Source organism: Lissotriton helveticus, chromosome 1_1, assembly GCF_964261635.1.
Source record: "Lissotriton helveticus chromosome 1_1, aLisHel1.1, whole genome shotgun sequence".
NCBI lineage: Eukaryota > Metazoa > Chordata > Amphibia > Caudata > Salamandridae > Lissotriton > Lissotriton helveticus.
In genome coordinates this window covers 1,555,802,631-1,555,817,508 of record NC_136057.1, presented here as the reverse complement: position 1 = coordinate 1,555,817,508, position 14,878 = coordinate 1,555,802,631, and positions in this window count along the sequence as shown.

The following is a 14,878-nucleotide window of genomic DNA, read 5'->3' as shown; positions in this document are numbered from 1 at the left end:
TAATAATTTGTTGCAGATGTCGTAAGCATAAAAAGACATATGCATTAAACAAAAAAGGAAAGAAAAGAAATATCAACTAAATAGAATTAGAATAATATTATAGACATTTATACAAAAAAGTGAAAGACCTCCATATGAAAAATGAAAAGAATAGTAACAAAAGATTTGAAGAAATAGAGATGGGTGAAGTGTAAAAGTTGGCATCTGTTTCATTAATTAGTGATAATATAAAATATCATCAATGAGGAGATTGATGGAGCAAGGTTTCACACGTAAAGTGACTTGCTTGTACTCAACCCTCTCAAAAATAATATTAATATACTAACTAATATGTTTTGTCTTATTAATATTGCATTACACGACATATTAGGCATCTAGGGGTAACTTGCCAATGTGCTTCTACTAACTATAATCCGCTTGCACTAAAATGGCTGCTGCTACGCGGGATTTTCTGCTGCGCATGTGCCTGTCATGCGCACGTGATATGCTTGGTGGGAAAACTTCTGCCTCTGCACAATAGAACTAAGATGGCTGTTCTGTGTCCTAACGTGAAAGAAGCTTGCATCACTGCTTTGCTAAGCTGTTTGTTTTCCTTTAACATCTAACACAATAGTTAAAATAAAATAATGGGAATAGAGTAGAAAGAAGTGGTATACAGTGCATTCATTTATTTTGTGTCTCTAAAACTGTTTCTTTTCTATTTTTACATGTTACGAAATAACGGGCCTAAATGGTTTGCTGAACTCCATCTTTGGAGAAACTGCGCCTGCGCCACAAGTCTTGAAGCCACAGAAGCTGTAGCCTTGAATTTAATCCAAGATGGACATGGAAGGCGGAGAAGAGTGAACGCCTCGCCTTTTTAGAGGAGGCTGATTTGATTAAAATGTTTAATATGATTATTGATACATTTCACTACCGGCCGGAATAAAAGAACATGGGTAGATAAAGTTATGGGAGGGAACGACTTGAATACATGATCGACAAGTTGCCTTAAGAAAATTATGGTGTGATGGCTACTCCTCGTTCTTATTCAATAGAATTGTGGGATTCACACATTTGCAACATTTGGGGGTGGTACACTGACCTGAAAAATAGTATAACTAGGGTAGGCTTAGCTAGCTCGATTGTCCGACTTGTCCGAATAGCTGACCTGTCATTGACCCAACGCACTCAATAGGTGATCGGGAGTAGAGTTGCTGGCGGAACACTCTGTCAGAAGATTCGAAACCCAATGGGGGTTATGGGAAGGAAATCGATGACCTAATCGTGGTTTGACTGTTAGCTGCAGAGAGGGTTTACAACGCTGGCGTTTTGAACTTTAGATTTGGTGCAAGTCTTATCCTGTGGTGGTCCTGTTCTGATCCAATTCGGGTCCGTATCCTGTCCTGGTTCTGATTCTGGCTTGCACCTGTTCTTTCCTGCTGGCACCTGCACTTTGGGATTCTTATTTCTTTGACTCAGCTCGTGACCTGGGTTGGTCATCACACCGTTCTAGGTATATATAAAGTGTGGTTTTGTCATTGTACTGTTTTCCATTTCTTTTACCCACCCTCTGTTTAAATGCTTAACGACAATTTTCTCTCCTAATCAGATGCAATGTTTATTTTAAATCTGCATTATTCTAAAATAGAATAAGAAATTAATTTGAGTTCATGTTTATAACTTTCAAAAATTTACTTAGATAAAGATTTAAAAACTTTCCCAGAGTTTGTGGTTATTCATGAAATGCTAAATGTTAATATTGCTATCTATTTTCTCTCTAACTCCCTTGATCCTTTAGGACTATAGGTAACGGTGACTTGGATTGGTAAGATAAATGGTATAAAAATCCAAATTATAAAAATTTCCCAATTAATTGAGTGTAGGTTTATCTGTTTAATGTACACATAGATATATGGGCCCAGGTGAGTACGTTGAGCAGGTAAGCCCACGCTCTAGCAGTTATTTTGGTAGCAGAGGCAAGAGTAGGGATTAGTGTAGATAGGTAGTTATTAAATATTGATTATTAGTTATTTATTGATTATTAGGTATTGATTTATTAATTTTATGCATTAACAAAAATCAGTCTTATAAAGCTTTTTGTCGTCACAAAGAAGACTGCTAACACCGAGGATACACAGCTGGGGGAGAAATCAGTTTATTTTTATTTTTTTTACAAAAATTAAATACGGCGCTATAGAACGAATTTGTATGGATAGCGCATTCAATAAAGGCGGAGCTATCACAGAGAAAACTCTTCCACCCAAGGAGGCTCTCTTGAATTGAAATATTTATAAGAGAAGCTTGTTTGACGAGCGAAGGGTTCGAGATCGATTATATTTCACTAAATTTTGGCCTAAAATGCAAAGCAATTTTCTTACATGGATTTAGGAGTTGCTTATAGTACCTGAAAGAAAACGAGATACTGAATGTGCAGCCAGTGCCGTGAACATAGCGTAGTAGTCCATTACTTTCTTTGGGAACACCCAGAGCCAAGCCAGCAGGTATGGTTTGGATAATTTGTAGGATGCAGTAAGGAATTATTCATACCTGGATAGAGTTACAGTATTGACCCTGTGGAACCATCTTGGATTTGTGGTGAATACAATACCTTTAAAAGGCACAAGATGAAACAACAGAAGCAGCCTGAGGTTTTATGTGAAGATGTAAGTTGATTTTGATCCTTACACTCGCAGCCTGGAAGTGGTGGTACACGGGCTAAGCTGCCTTTGCATGGCACTGCTTTGCTGCAGCTTACTTGTGCAGCTAAAGCTGGGTAGCATGAATGAGTAACAGCGCACAGGGCTGGAGAGTGACCCACTTCATTAGCCAAAAGACAAGTGTGAGCATAGCTCGAAAGAGTCATTCGTCCTTCTGTTTACTGATTTCAACCACTCACCAATCCACAACTTCACACACAAACTCGCCAATGAATAATTTGAATCACATATGAGACAGTCCTTCTGGATTTTCCAATGCCTGTTCACAGTTTAATGAAGTAGCTATATGGTTTAGTCCCACAATGCATGTTGATACAGTTTAAAAATGCATTTTTGTGTTGGAAGGGATGAGTTTGAACCCTCTTTGTTATTTTCTTTCTTGCACACATTTGCCTTTGAGGTATTTCTTTCCTATGATGTGCGACAAACTGAGCAGAACTCTGCATGGTGCCGTGCGCTATGGGCATCTCTCCAGCAGCTTCACATTTTCCCCCTATCGTTTTTATTCAGGCTGGCCCGATTGTACCTATCCCTGAGGAGGAGTGCCTGCTGTGTGCATGGCACACTAGCTTCTGGACACCTCCCTTCTCTTTTGCTTTCTAATGGATAGTTGATCCGGGTACCTAACTGTTAAAGGACGTGTGCTCAAATGTTGTCATGATTTGCTGGGGATACTATCCTGTCAACAGAGGTTGTGAAATGTCCGTACACGTTTTTGTGCTGCCTCATTTTCATAATTGCATGTGGGATTAAAAGAGAATACCACCCTTTTTATGGTTGAGTTCAGAGCACATTTGTGTGTGTGAATGAAGGGGTTTCTTAGGTGTAGGGACGCATTAGGTAAAGGGACTTTTACACACTTTTACACAGGCAGCTTCCTCTTCCTTGTCTTTCTCAACCTTGCTTTTGCCTCTTCCTCATTTCCGCTCACCCCTACACCCAATACATGGCCAATGTGAGAAGACTGGAAGGACCAAACTTACATGCATCCCACCTGGCACATGTGTATTAGCTGTCCCACCCGTTCATTAGTAAGGGGTGATTTAGAAGTTGGCGGGCAGAGTAATTACCATCACAGTGGTACCCAGGAATGCATTGTAAGTTTGACAGACGGCTCCGTCGACATGACGGAGCCGACATGACGATGGCCGACAGGTGAAGAGCTCCGGTCGGGAGCTCCCGGAGAGGGATGGCCTTTTGGCCTCTAATCGCTTGTTATCCAACTCCGACCGGGATCCTGTCCTCTCACCTGGGATCATATTCAATTACTGTTCACGTCTCTCCAATCTCCCGCTTTTCACCTCGAGATCTTCGGAGTGGGGCGTGATTGGTGTCCTGACCAAGCTGTCTTCACCAATGCCTGGTGGAGCTGCTGGATCGGCTATAGGGTACTTCAAACTCGTCTCTCTTCGTGTCTCTGCGGTATCTCTGCCGTCACCTGACACTTCCAGACCTGGGACGCGGTCTCTTAGCGCCCTGCTGCACAGGAGTGTGGAATCGATTTGAAAGCAGTGATGGACCGCTGTACGACACTGCTGTGCTGCTCCATTGAGCCCGCTTTTCTTTTCTCCGAGTTGCTCATCCTCCAGACTCAGCCACTGTCTTCCTCTTCCGGGATGGCTGTCCTAATCCCCGTGCCGATTTCTCAAGACCGGCAGGACCCCGAGAGCGGTCTGTGACCCTCTAACACAGAGGTCTTCAAACTTTTGTAGGCTGACCCCCCCCAACTGAATTTTTTTAGATGTTGGGCCGCCCCCACCACCTGACAAAAATTTCGCCACGCGCACATTCTGGGCATATTCAGTGAATAACATTCAGTACAATAAGAGTGTTTAGTAAACTGCAGGTTTGGGAGTGGGGCCGGGGAAATGACAGAGGCTTATTACACAGCTCAAAAGACCACTTTCCAAGATAAAATGTGTGCAAATTGTTTTTACTAGGATGCTTTGTTTTACACATGACCTGGATCAATAATAACACCACCAACATAAATGCGACAGGAGTGCCTGTTTTTCAGAGACGGTCAATCTGTGGATGGATTTTTGCTACTGCCATCCTCTGGTTGTGCTCCACATCCAGTCTTGAACAGTACTTAGTCTTTAATACCGCAAGTGCTGAGAACCTAATCTCACATAAATAGGACGAGCTGAAAGGCAAGAGAGTTTTGATAGCAGTTTCTCCCAAAGTGAGGGTTGAGTAGTGTGCTCATGTGACTGCAGGGTGAGGTACAGGGTGAACAGCGCACGTGCATTGGGAGTGCAGAGTGATCACTGTGAGTGGAGGGTAAGTGGGTGAATGGTGTGAGAACAAGGTGATCAGTGGGAGTGCAGGGTGAGCGGGTGACTGGTAAGAGTGCATGGTGATCAGTGTGAGCACATTGTGATCGCTGTGAGTGCAGAGTGATCACTGTGAGTGGAGGGTAAGTGGGTGAATGATGTGAGTGCATCGGGATCAGTGTGAGTGCTGGGTGAGAGTGATGGATGAGAATGAGGAGTGAGTGGTCGGAATGCAGGGTGCATTCCCAGACACTTGAAGTAACTCAGCATGTTATTGACGGCAGCGTAGGGTTTCAAATGTGTTAAACTATTGCTATTATGGCAGTAACCAGGGATCAGGGTGGAGGAAATAAATAATGTGCTGATCCCTCAACAAACTTCCAGTCTTATAACTAGGGTTGCCAGCTCATTATTTTGATATCACAGATAGTATAAAAATAAGCAGTTACCTAAAGCTGTATTTTCAGCACTTGTCTGTGCATACTTTGAACAGCAAATATGATGAGAAAGAGCTTTTAATTGTTTTCTAGAGCTACATGAATGATCCATGACTGATAATAAAAGGGAACAAAGATAGAAAAATCACATTACAAATGAATCAACAAAAAGAAGGGGAGACCGAGAGCTCGTTAACATTACAAATGAATACATACTTCTTATTTATAACCATATTTAGCAATTTGCATGCTGTTTAAACAACACATGGCTGGCTAGCATTTTGCGCGCCTGTCCGTGTAATTTTAAAAGAAACTTTCATGGACGTTTAAAGGATTTTGGGGCCTGTGGGCCAAATGTATTTTTGGGGACCCTGTTCAGACCAGCTTTGATTTTATGATCCAGTCTCAGCTCTTTCATGGCTTCTTTGGTCAAATACTGAGGGGCAGCTTTACAAGCCTCCTTTGTGCCGCCGTTGCGTCACTTTTGAAACACAGCGGCGGTGCAAAAGATGCGTCATGGTGCAGGGTATTAACAACATGACGCATCTGGGAGATCCGTCACGTTGTAAATCCCTGCGCCATAAGGAGGCGTTCCGGCGCAGGGGGGCGTACCTGCGCAGGAACGCCTCCTAAAAGTGGCTGAGTGAAATCTACAGAGATTTCACTCAGTCACTTTTAGACCAATGCTGCGTCAAAACCCTGCGCCTGCTTGATGCAGGCCTAAGGCTTGACGCAGGATTGTCCAGATAGGGCCCCCCAAAGCATTGCTGGAGCTGCGTCGCGCTTGCGATGCAACTCCAGTAATGCACCGCTTTTACGGCACAGATGCGTGACGCATCTGTGCCGTTTATGCACCATTATGCGCCGCATTGTAAATGAGGCGCATCATGGGTGGCGGAGCTGCGGCGCACACTTACTGGCGCATCCCTGCTAATTTGCAGGGATGCGCCAGTAATTGTAAATCTGCCCCTAAATGTGTGTACATCGGATATTCAGGGATGGTGATGTGTGTTTTCAGTATGTAACACTACAGCAGTTCACTAATATTACTGCAAATAATCTGTCACACCCTTCTATTTCTCATATGTGAGGTCATGTATTGTTCTAAAATATACTTTTTATATGGATGTCGCATGACGCATAAACACCTTTGTCTGTAAAATGTCTGTAATAGACTTTACCACATTAAAAATGAATGATTGAAAAACGCTATTTACAACATTGTGTTTGAAAATGATTCAAGGTCATGAGGCAAGACAGTAGAACAGAGCTGGCTCTTTCAACCCCTCCACCCCCTTTAAATGACTGGGCCCTGGGTCAGACCCCACTTTGCCAAAGCTTTAAGCTTCTCTGGAAACATTGTCTCCGTTCTGAGAAGAGCTAACTCTCCCAGGAGGGGGTTAATTCACAGAGCAGTGGGAGGCAAGGGGTCTCTTCTGCTAAAACCAAAAGCATGTCTGTTTGTTTTTGTTTTAGCAGAGGAGACTCCTTGCCTCCCACAGCAGCTGAAGCCGTCAGCTCTGTAATTACCCCCCTCCTGGGAGAGTTAACAAGACAAAAGTACAGGCACCTCGTGCCTCATCGAGCCCCCCTCCCTCCCCCTTCCACACACCGGAGTTCTCCAAGAAGACTTGCAGGGAACAAAGGTCATATTGGCGTGGAGTCCGCGCCCCCCCTGGGATGGTGTCGCACCCCACAGATTGAAGAACACTGCTCTAACATTGCCTCCCTCCTGAATCGACTGCCGCCTTCCCCATTCAGCTCCTCTTTTGGGGTAGGTTTTTCATTGCAGGTTGTTTACTCGGTTTTGTTGTTCTACCAGCATTCCCGCCATCTTGTTTTGGGGGTCTTTGTTCTCGTTCCCCATCTTACTGATCCTTGCCACAGGTTAGCGCCCTTTTTCACCAGATTGACCATTCGCACCTTTCTTGACCACCTCCGGACTATTTTGACTTACTTTCTTAAATTTTTTTTTTGTCTCCCTGGAAGTTCTCTACGCCATGACTGGGCCATGACTGGACTATGACTCTGTAAATATGAAATATATAATTGTCCAAGCCTAATCGCTGTTAAAATGTAATCCTGAGTGAATTTACTATTTGTATATATATATATATATATATATATATATATATATATATATATATATATATATATATATTCACTGAAAAAACCATAGGTTATACACCATATATAGTTAGGAATTAGCATTTAAAAAACCTTATTTTACTCACACAAAACCATTGAAATTCCATATATAGTTAGTTGCACTAACTATATATCGCGCACCCGCAATCCACTGCTGATCATGTCACATATTACATCATTCATGACATGGTCAGTGACATCACTGATGACATCACTGATGACATCATCCAGTGACTGTGTGTTTCTGTAAAGTTTAAATATGTTTTACATATTGAAGAATGAGTAGATGTATAAGTGTCTGGACGAAGGATTTAGTAGGTGCATGACTGAATGTATGAGTGAGTGATTAAATGTGTCTCACTGAGTGCATGGGTTAGTGAGTAAACTGTCTTAATTTGTGCATCATTATGTCTGTTGTTCTGTAAACTGCTGCATGTGTTGATCAGTAGCTATATGATTAACTATATGGGTTATTGATTGATTGTCCAAGTATTTGTATAGGAGACTGAGTGTGTGTGTGGCTGGCTGGGAGGTGTGTGACTCTGTGCAGATCAATGTGTACTTGTATCAATGATTGTATAAGAAAGTAAGTATGTGTTAGTATATGTTTGAAAATGTAAGGTGCTCTATGTTTAACTGTATAGACAAGAAAATGGAAGTGTGATTGATTCTTTACAGGACTGACTAGGTGTGTGAGTAACTCCATGGATGAGTGGCAGAGTGTAAGTGTCTGTATAGGTGTATGAGTGCATATGATAGTGTTGTAAAGATGAGTGATTGTATGTATGAATGATTGTCTGGGTGAATGAGTGAATGTGTGTGTAGACGTAGGAATCAGTGAGTACGTATGTAGTAACTAGTATTGGTGTGTCAATGGTTTCAAAAATTATACTCTGTATTTAACACTGGGTGAAACAGAGGTTATATTAAAACGTGAGGAGATGCATTGTATTGTCACATGAATGATATCATCAGTGATGTGGTCATTGATGTCAAATGAGATGTCATCAGTGATCTCATCAGTGATGTCATTTGAGATGTCATCAGTGATGTCATCAGTGATGTCACTGACCATGTCATGAATGATGTAATATGTGACATGATCAGCAGTGGATTGCGGGTGCGCGATATATAGTTAGTGCAACTAACTATATATGGAATTTCAATGGTTTTGTGTGAGTAAAATAAGGTTTTTTAAATGCTAATTCCTAACTATATATGGTGTATAACCTATGGTTTTTTCAGTGAATTTTCAAGGTTTTGTAAATGCTAATTCCTAACTATATATGGTCTATAACCTATGGTTTTTTCAGTGAATTTCAATGGTTTTTTAATAGCAAATATCATAAGCTGTCGAATGTCAAGTACATGGTAAGTGAAAACATTTTCGTGTTTATGCACACTGATCTGCTTTGAATGGTGCCCCCCCCCTCATTTCTATTAGGAGTACTCTCTCTTTGCAGATAGTGAAAGGTAGTTAACGCAGGCCTTTGCCCCCGTTGTAATCCGTCGTGCCTGCTTCTCTCTCCATTTGATTGATTGTTATCCAAGTATTTACTGTTTTAGAATTAGTTCTCTTTGGTTCATTCTCTATTTACAAACAAACACAGAGTCGCAATACTCTGTTTAGTCTTTGCAGATAACGAAAAATCGTGTAAAAAAAAAGAAAAGGAATCGAGCAAAATCAGTAGGCCACTAATGGGATCTCTTTTTGACCTCGCTAAAATAGAAACATTAGGAACAACCCCTCATGACAAATACAAAACTAGTGAGATGAACTGAACTCCACACAATGATGGCTGCAAAACAGCTCGGCTCCGCCACCCACCCCGCCCAAAATAACGATAAAGAGCGGCTGCCATGATTGGTTGCGGAATGTCCACAACGGAGCTACGAAATGGTGCTGCTCTCATGCTAACCCCAGCTTCGGTCTGAAACATCCAGAAACACTGTAGACTACCAATTCGATCAGTTCCGGTAGCGCCCCAATGTAACCCGGCAGAGAAGAACTAGCCCTCCCCTCTTTGACTGATGGTTCTTGTTGCCTGTCCTTTCTGTTGTCATTTAACAGAACTATTTAGCCTGCTGAAAGGGGTTGTGTTTCGACCGCTGGTTGGTGGAGACATTTTGACTATATTCTGGACCTGCGTTGTCGCGTAATGCGTCATATGACGCGCTGCGTTAGCGCATCCGGAAGTCATCCGGGGCGCGCAGCGCGTAACGTAAGCATAACAAGTCATGTGACTTGTTAATAAAACTTTTCATTGGTTCATTTTACTTTTCTTATTCTAATGATGAAAGCCTTGGTCATATCACCTAAAAATTACGCTTTTAATTACTTCCGAACATTATTTTCTCTTAAATATATGTTATAATGTTCCAGGCTAATGTACTTTCCCGGAAATTTTACAACTGTCCTGCAAGTAAAATATATTCTTTTTTCGAGAAAAAGAGCGTTTCTTCGTCCAATGACGGAGCCGTTGAGCAAAAGAGGGTCGACCTGCTGTCTTAGTCGCCGATACGCCTGAATATGAGATTCTTATCGATCACTTTATGTTGCAGGAATAGAAAACACAACAGCCCTTGACCATTTATCTTTACTGCGTTCCTTCGTATTATACCTTTTACCCTTCATGTAATTGGTCTGCTTTATTTCACTTGCCTTTTAATGATTCTAAAACAGTGACTATTATTAAAAACTTTACCAATGTATACACTACTACCATGTTTTCTTTTAAAAACCTTTATTGTGAAAATTTCATTATACAAATACGAGCCTATAACCACGTGGGCCTGCCACGGAGCAAACTGTAATCGTATATGATGAATAGACATTTACACTGTAGAGGAACGTAACGGGCGGGCCATTAGGTTGCAAAAACTAAGGTGTCTAACAGTTACGGAATCGGTGGACGTACATTTTATAATTAAAATACGACAGGGCCAGTTACAATAAAATTATCTAGATATACATTTGCGGGCAAGTACCATGGGTGACGTTAATTCGAATTTTCAACAGTACAGTAATCAATAACACATCAGAACTTAATATCAATAGGGATGTCGAAATATTCAATCAATTCTCGTCCCCGCCCGCCATGTGCTTCAAAACTGCATACGTATCTCGTGATTTCAAGGTTCTGCAACCAGTACACAACAAGGAGTTACGAGTCCCATTTATTCCGGCGCCATTTTGGGCGAGGACGGGCAGGTCCAGGATATAGTCAAAATGTCTCTACCAACCATCGACTATGATGATGTTCATATGCTGTATTTATTAGAGTAACACTCATCTGCCCACATGAAATTAATTTACCACAATCTAAACATGTCATTTTAATCTTTCCAAAGTTCTTCTAAATATTTGGGACCGTTTCCCTTGCCTCTGAAGCTCTCAGTGCCACTTCTTTGATGAATGTACTAGCAGGTCAGGGGTTCTCCTCCAAATCTCTCTTTTATGCAGCACTATAATTAATTGGTGCCACCTCTCCATATGACGATGCATGGTATAGTTACCACAACTATATATTTTTTCGGTTCCTCTGGAGAGTTCATCGTGGCAGATGAAGCGTGTAACATACCGGGCATTTACCTTTTTTTGCATGTACAGGAAAGGAAAAAAAAATCGAGCGTTCGAGTTCTTAGGTGTCCCAGGGCCATTTTAGTGGACCAGGCCCAAATCCAAAGAACAGCTATCTCACAGGCTAATGGGGCGACCCACGCCGAGTTTCAGCATTGTAGGATGACCACACAAGTACAGCAACTTGCTAGACATCACCTCGGTGCCATCCGGATCTCGGCGCCCCACTGCAGATGAAGTGCCTCTCAACTATGAAACCACCACGGTGACATCCGGATCTTGGCGCGTTGTGCTGCCTTTGGCCTATTCGCACATCGGTCCGCTACTGACGCCATCTCACAGGCTAATGGGGTGACCCACGCCGAGTTTCAGCATTGTAGGATGACCACACCAACTTGCTAGACATCACCTCGGTGCCATCCGAATCTTGGCATCTCAACGCCTAGTGGTATCTTCCATACAGAAAATATTGTTACGCTGCCTTTGGCCCCATTCGCACATCAGTCCGCAACTTAGACATCACCTCGATGCCATCCGGATCTTGGCATCTCAGCGCCTTGTGGTGTCAGTCAGAAAATATTGTTGCGCTGCCTTTGGCCCCATTCGCACATCAGTCCGCTACTGACACCATCTCACAGGCCAATAGGGCGCCCCACGCCGACTTTTACCATTGTACGATGGCCACACCAGTGGCACAACTTCCTAGACATCACCTCGGTGCCATCCGAATCTTGGCATCTCAACGCCTAGTGGTATCTTCCATACAGAAAATCTTGTTACGCTACCTTTGGCCCCATTCGCACATCGGTCCGCAACTTAGACATCACCTCGGTGCCATCCGGATCTTGGCATCTCAGCGCCTTGTGGTGTATTCTCTTCAGAAAATATTGTTGAGCTGCCTTTGGCCCCATTCGCACATCCGTCCGCAACTTACACATCACCTCGGTGCCATCCGGATCTTGGCATCTCAGCGCCTTGTGGTGTCTTCTACTCCGAAAATATAGTAGAAAATATTGTTGCGCTGCCTTTGGCCCCATTCACACATCAGTCCGCTACTGACACCATCTCACAGGCCAACAGGGCGCCCCACGCCGACTTTTACCATTGTACGATGGCCACACCAGTGCCACAACTTGCTAGACACCACCTCGGTGCCATCCGGATCTTGGCATCTCAGCGCCTTGTGGTGTCTTCAAATCAGAAAATATTGTTGCGCTGCCTTTGGCCCCATTCGCACATCGGTCCGCTACTGACGCCATCTCACAGGCCAACGGGGCGCCCCACGCCGACTTTCAACATTGTAGGATGGCCACAGAAGTGCGACAACTTACTAGACACCACCTCGGTGCCATCCGGATCTTGGCGCGTTGTGCTGCCTTCGACCTATTCGCACATCGGTCCGCTACTGACGCAAACTCACAGGCCAACGGGGCACCCCACGCCGACTTTCAGCATTGTAGGATGGCCACACCAGTGCGGCAACTTACTAGACACCACCTCGGTGCCATCCGGATCTTGGCGCGTTGTGCTGCCTTCGGCCTATTCGCACATCGGTCCGCTACTGACGCAAACTCACAGGCCAACGGGGCGCCCCACGCCGACTTTCAGCATTGTTGGATGGCCACACCAGTGCGACAACTTACTAGACACCACCTCGGTGCCATCCGGATCTTGGCGCGTTGTGCTGCCTTCGGCCTATTGGCACATCGGTCCGCTACTGACGCAAACTCACAGGCCAACGGGGCGCCCCACGCCGACTTTCAGCATTGTAGGATGGCCACACCAGTGCTGCAACTTGCTGGACACCACCTCGGTGCCATCCAGATCTTGGCGCGTTGTGTTGCCTTCGGCCTATTTGCACATCGGTCCGCTACTGACGCCGCCTCACGTGCCAACGTATTTTCTCCTAATTTTACACCCTATGCCGCATAACAGGTCATGTGACTTGTTTATAAAACTTTTCATTGGTTCATTTTACTTTTGGTTTCCTAATGATGGAAGGCTTGATCATGTGACCTAAAAACAACACTTTTCATAGGATGAAAACTTTTTTTTTTCCCCAAACGATGAAAGCCCCACCTTGTTTCTGGATGTTTCAGACTGAAGCTGGCGTCAGCATGAAAGCACCACCATCTCGTAGCTCAGTCGTGGTCATTCCGCGAGCAATCATGGCAGCCGCTCCCCACCAGAAGCCTGCAGGAGTCGGAGCCCCCAAAACTTTTGATGAATTCTCAAGGCGGAGGGGACGCTTTCGAGAATGAGGTCCAAGACCTAGCAGACAAGCGTCCGATTTCCAAGGTGTCCCAGGGCCATTTCAGTGGACCAGGCCCAAAAAGGAAACAGCCTGCCGCCATTTTGAGAGTCCTGTGACAGCCGCCTATCGCTGCACCGCAAGAGTGGGCGCAACTCAGCTGAATTGCGGCTTTTGACACAGTGGACCAAAAACGGACGGAATGGCAACTGAAACGGTAAAGGGGCGCCCCACTACAACAGATGACACTCCACCTGGAGAGGCCCGTTCACGCCGCCTCCCCCGGGGCGCTCCACGCCGTTATTCGGAGCAGCATTGTAGGATACCAAAACCAGTGCGGCAACTTACTGGACATCACCTTGGTGCCATCGTTCTGCTGCCTTGGAACTATTCGCGCAACAGTTTGCTACTGATGACCCACCCCCCGCGACGCCCCATGCCGTTATTTGCTGGGTGGCAACTTACTAGACATCACTTTCGTGTCATCTAGATTTCAACGCGTTCTGCTGCCTTGGAACTATTCGCACAACAGTTTGCTACTGATGACCCACCCCCCGCGACGCCCCACGCCGGAAATCTGGACGTTGTGCTGCGTTGGGACTATTCGCACAGCCGACCGCTACTTCGTTGTTTTTCCCTAAAAATGTTTATATGTTATTACTATTTTTGTTTTCTTGTATATATTTATAAATTATTAAAGTTTTATAATCTTACTACTTTGTCGGAGTGCTATATATTTTTAATGTGACACATAATTGTAAAAACTTTGATGTACAAACAGTCATCCCTGGAATCTTCCGCTTCAGGCTCGGTCCCCTCCCCAATCACAATACAGGATGGTTTTCAGATAATAGCAACGCTTCTGCTGTGACGAATCTCATCGAGTGTGGGCCTTGATCTACTATAACTCCTTTGAAGAGGGGTGATTCTTTACAGCTGTGGCCATAAACTACATCTGCAGGGCTAGCTGATACCCTAGGACCAGCCTGGACAATCGGACACAGAGGAAAAGGAGTGTCAGAGGGTGCGGTAGTGAATAGGGCGAAAGGGAGGTGTCGGGCGGGCACAGGGTGTGATTCTCAGGGAACAGCAGCGCAGATGGGGGAGGTTTATTACCCATGCATAAGACAGAGAGCGGGGGTGACCACTGCCTGGGGGAGATGTTTGCGAGGGTGGGGAGCCATGCTAAGGATCGACAGCGTGCACAGAGTGGGTCTGGTCAAGGCATCTAAAATGGCTGCCGTGCACGACAAAAGTGTGGCATTTGAAAAAAGACAAGATGGCGCAGACAATGTTTTTCAACACTTCCTGATTTCCTTCGAATCGAACGTTAACAGACGTTGGGGCATATTACCAAAGTTAAGCGATATTTATCCCTAACGATGCTTAGCAACGATTTTTTTACCGTCAGAAATTATCGCAGATAAACCTTGCTATTATCAAGGTTTATCGGAAATACGATAAAAAACGACCGCAATGCATTAATA